Genomic DNA, 5,142 nt, shown 5'->3' with positions numbered 1-5,142 from the left:
GTGCACAGTCTTTGCCAAAACCATATACATAACTATTTTCCCAACATTAATATAATATCTTACTTGATATGTCAAGTGTTCACATACTTGATGGAAATAACTATACAAAACATCCTCTCAAAAAGAGATTATTCTGAAATGCATTAAATCTGAATTAAATCTTGTTTCAAGCACCTGGAGTTCCCTCCCCCTCATTTTCTGGTAGTGCTGCTTTCCCCAGTTTTGTGGTCAGTTTTCTAATTTGGTCACTGTCCCTAATAAGTAAACTTTCTCCTGTCCTCCAGTATTCTGGTCAATGAGTGAAAGAGCACAGGAATAACTGATTAGACCTTTATTTTAAACATTGTTAAACTAAATGTTAAATTTATTTTAGTAACATGTAATACAATTAAGTAACTTAAAACATATTAGGCTACCTGTATTTATATTCTGGCAGCTCTGTTACTAGTCCCTTAGGCCTCCTCACCACAGAATTTTTGGCTATGGGTCTACTTAAGGTCCAATATAGAAGTAAGCCCCTCTCAATTATGCTTATATACACCGCTGAACAGATTAATACACATTGCCCATGTGAAATGAAATTAGATTCTCTTATTTTTGACAGAATCAGCTTTGGGTAGAGCAATCCTCTAGTCAACTACTCTTAGGAATGAGAACTGATGCTATTTTTGAGATAGTCAAAAATCTGATACAAATCATTCAGAGATCTTAATTTTAAACAAACCAAAAATTGACCAAGAAGGGGGAGGGGAAGCAAAAGGAGGATAAATTAATTCTGTTAATAATTTGATGAAAATGAATATTTCTGTATGTGAGAGAGAAAGGGCTCATTCAGAAATAACTAAACTATGGTGTAACTTTACATGACAGGAACTGAAAAGTTTGAATCAATCTAAACAAAAACACAATGCTCAGAATAGAATTAAGGTGGACATATAAGACATAAAATGAAGTGGGAAAAAATTAATACACATGTATTGTAAAAACAGCATAAAATCACAAATACAATTCTACAGACTGTAATAAACTAATGCCCATACAAGATGAAATACAAAATACAGCCAAATGCATTTCAACAAGAGTCTTTGTCAGTGGCCTTATGATTTAATAGGCATACACTACAAAGGGCAGAAGAAAAAAAACGTATTTAAACATTAATTATGCATGATGAGTGTCTTTGGATTTCAAAAGAAAGAGTTGTTTTAGGAGCATACTTACATTTGTATATTGCTTTCATGGATATAGGCTGATATATTTGCAGTTCAAAGAAACAAAATCTCTGTATAAAAATAATTTAAAATTAAATTTTAATGAAATGCAATAATCATAACCAAAAAAGCAAATATTTCACCATTGACACATACCATTTCTTCCTGTTAACATATTAAAAAAATTAGTAACAAAGTTTCACCAACGTTATACATCCATCCTAAGCATATTGCTGTTGTTTCAATGCCTTATCAGCCAAGTTATTGTAAGCATATTCACTACTGGGCTTAAAGATGCAAGACAGCTGTGGAGTTTACTCCTCCAGCCACTAAGCACATAACATACCTCAGCTGGAATTGCTCGACAGTTTACATTAACCCTTGATAGTCCACCAGAAGCACTTCACCATGAAGAAGATAGTAACATGACAATTAATACCACATATGAACCAATTAAATTTCTTAAAGGCAATAATTCAATATATACACTTCAAAAATACAAATAAAAATAGAACCTCATACTCTACACAGAACAGATAAAATAGGAACCCAAAACAATTATTAAAGCATAGGGGTCCAGTTCTGATCTTCATTTAGCCAATTTGGCACCATAATCTTCAAAAAAATATCTAGAAAAGTTCCATTCTTTTCAGTCTTGCTTCCAGTTGTCTTCTTACTCTTGTAACTTTTGAGAAATTCTTGAGAATCTTATATCCTATTCAGTATGTCCACAACTTATATAAAGTTTTGCCATAGGGGCATAGGGTTGCCAGGTCCATGGCCTGAGACTGATCCTGTATCTTTAGAAGAAGAGAAAGTCAGCCAAGTGCAGGTGTTCTTGCAACATTGTAATGGGAAAAGCCACAAGGTGGAATTCTCCCTTCCCCCTGCACAACTTTTAAAGATACGGAAGACCTCTTGGAGACTAGGCCTGGCAAACAAGAGGTCTTCTGTATCTTTAAATGTTGTGCAGGGGGGAGGGAGAATTCCACCTTGTGCTTTTTCCCATTACAGAGTTGCAAAAACACCTGCACTTGGCTGACTTTCTCTTCTCCTAAAGATACAGGATCAGTCTCAGGCCATGAACCTGGCAACCCTATGGGCATGTAATCTTTTTTTTTACACAAGTTTTATGTTCGCTAATTCTCATTTTGATTCCTCTAGATGTCACTCCTATATACTGTATATAAGATTACAAGGGCATTTTATTATACAGCCATAAGCTCATCTGAAAACAAAACCTTAGAGTCCTGAACTTATAGTCCTGAACTCAGAAACGTTTGCTTAACAGCCCTTTAAATTTTCATGATGATACACAAAACTGTCAGAGAGAATTGAGAATTCAAAGCCTAAAATGAGAAGCACATGTTACCAAATTCTTACAAGCTACAGAGGAAGTGGATTGGACTGTGAAAGACCAACCCAAATTGTATTCACTTTTTGACAAATTTGTAGGGCAGTATAATATCTCAGAGAGGAGGTCAGGTCTCCTGCTACCCTGGTGCATTCACTATAGCTGCCCAATTTCCCTGCTTTTAAAGGTTTGATAGAAACATCTGTGGGCTATAGGTACGTTGTTGCCTCTTAGTGAATAGCATATACAACCCTCCTGGTGTTATAGTTGTAAAACCCTCTAAGGACATACCTCTTGTTACCCACCTGTTTGGTAAAATGTTTTAATTTAGCACAATTAATACAAGAACTGACCTGATTACATGGGAAGTGTGCAGTGGCTTTATATTATGGAATTATACAACTGTTTTTATCAGTCTTTTTTTCATGTCACTGTGGACTAAAATATTTTTCAAGTTAGAAGGACTTAAGTACAAATAAGTGTTTTTCTTTGCATCTAGGAATTGCAGACAGTACTTTCCAATGTTTTGGTATAATTTGCTGGATTTGTCCATTGTACCCATCAAACGTTAAACGTATTATCATCCTGGTTTCAATTCTGTTATTTTCCTTAGATTTCGACAACTCCTGCATATAGAATTTTATTAGTGATTTTATGCTGGTTTTATAATACATGTGTATTAAATCTTTGTTCAACTTCATTTTGTGCCTTATATGTGCACCTTAATTTTCTTTTAACCTTACACGACTAAGCCTTGGGCTCATCACCACCCTCATGTGTTTCTCCTCTAGCACAGTCATGAAGAGATCTGAACCTTTTGGTTCCATTTTTAACTAATAACAGTTTAGCGTTATATCCAAACCTTCACAAACTAAGATTAGTCTTAAATACAATTTATTGATACTTCAAACCATCGTTTATGTAGCTCCCTTGTGTCAATAAACCACAATTATGACTAACCACATTATAGGGTTTGAAGAAATTGCTAACTTAAGACTCTAGTTTTGAATTATGTCCAAATTAAGAGAGAGAGAGAAAGAAATAAGTTCTATGGCAATTGCTTTTTTAAAAAAATGACATTTCCAATATAGGCAGCCAAGGTTTTAAATTCTACACGGACACAGATAGCTGGATTGAACAAAGGGCCCTTTATTAAAACTTCAAACAACCCCCTTTAAACTAATTCTGCAGAGGGGAAACATAGGTGTGGGAGCTGGCTGTAACCAAACAGATGAACTATAGCTATAGGGTGACCAGCCCCTACCGGGGCAAGGGCAAGCCATTCTGCTTACCCCTTATCTCCGCCACACCTTGAAAGTAAGCAGGGGGGCCTTCCCACATCACCAGACCCCAGAGCGCTACAACTCTGGGCAGATAAGGTAGGTTGGCTCCAAAGGCAGTCCATATTCTACCCCCAGACCCTACAGCCCTGAAGTGCAGGCCTCCGGAACTGCCAATCATCTTCAAAGGTGCCTAAGGGGGCCACATAGCTGTCCTTACCTATTTCCTTTCCCGTACCTTTCAGCTCAAGTGACCAGACAGCCTAAAACCAAATTCCAGAACACTTAACTTTAACAATGCTGAATTAGCCAAATTAGCTGAAATAACCTAATAAACACAACACCCACAACCCAGTTCCATCAAGCCACCACAGTGTGGAGTAAGCAAAAAATCTGCCCACTGATGACGGTAGGCAGGATAAAAAATGCTACTTGGCCCAGAAGTGACCATAATCACACCATCATGGGAGGGCAGGGTAGGCACTGCAATGCCAAGGGGAGGGATTGTGGGTGGCACAGGCTTAACTAAGCTCTGCTGCCCCGCTCTTATGTAGTCACACCATGCACACAGCATGTGCAATGTGATCGTGCTTCCCCTCCTCAAAATGGTGGGTGAGGCTTCATCCCCAGGCTGCGCTCAGGCAAGTGGACTGGGAATTCTGTATATTTTGCTCAGACAAATAAGTCTAACTAGCTTTCTCTATAGCAAGACACTTGCTCTGTCTAGGGCTTTGCTAAAATCCATAGTTGTCCTGGATCCCACCAACAGATTCAGACTCGGGATTCTCAGCTCCGTTACTGCCAATGACTTTAATCCACAGGTTACACATTATTGGAACATAGAACAGATTATAGTTCACACAGGGTTAAGATCACTGCAAGGCACTATTCGGCATGGTGACACAAGTGAAGATGTTGCAACACTTGACATGCCCTCTGAGCCCTCCTTTTGAAGGATGGGGTGGGCACAACTACTTATGTGGGATTGTATCCCAACTCGGGGCTGGGCAAATGGGCACTCCTATAAGTAGGATAGTTAATGGGCTCAGTCTGTTCGTGCCTACGCAGCTTCTGACATGTTCTTGGAGACTGTGATGTTTCATTGTTACATGTGTTGTATAAACAGTTAATAAGGTAATGCATTGTATGTGGTTGGTATTACAGTAAGTGGAGAGAGAGAGAGAGAGAGATTGTTGAGGAATGCTGTGCGCTGATTGGCTGAGTGAATGGGGGATGATGTGTTTGGGAGATAACAGTTGGATAGGGCTGAGTTCTTGAGGGAGAGATGGTTGGATTATTG

General features: G+C 38.2%; 1 long non-coding RNA gene across 1 annotated transcript; it reads right to left on the bottom strand.

Moving 5' to 3' along the window:
• Positions 1–254: 254 nt before the first annotated feature.
• LOC133388486 (uncharacterized) lies at positions 255–1,501 on the bottom strand. Its single transcript, XR_009763827.1, has 3 exons — positions 1,365–1,501; positions 1,219–1,279; positions 255–1,118 (listed from the first exon to the last, which is right to left on the bottom strand). It is a non-coding gene; the product is annotated as an uncharacterized LOC133388486 (long non-coding RNA).
• Between the last annotated feature and the right edge of the window lie 3,641 nt (positions 1,502–5,142).

This window comes from Rhineura floridana, chromosome 7 (genome assembly GCF_030035675.1).
Source record: "Rhineura floridana isolate rRhiFlo1 chromosome 7, rRhiFlo1.hap2, whole genome shotgun sequence".
Classification (NCBI taxonomy): domain Eukaryota; kingdom Metazoa; phylum Chordata; class Lepidosauria; order Squamata; family Rhineuridae; genus Rhineura; species Rhineura floridana.
The sequence above is the reverse complement of the archived record's forward strand: the minus strand, read 5'-3'. Positions and strand labels throughout refer to the sequence as shown.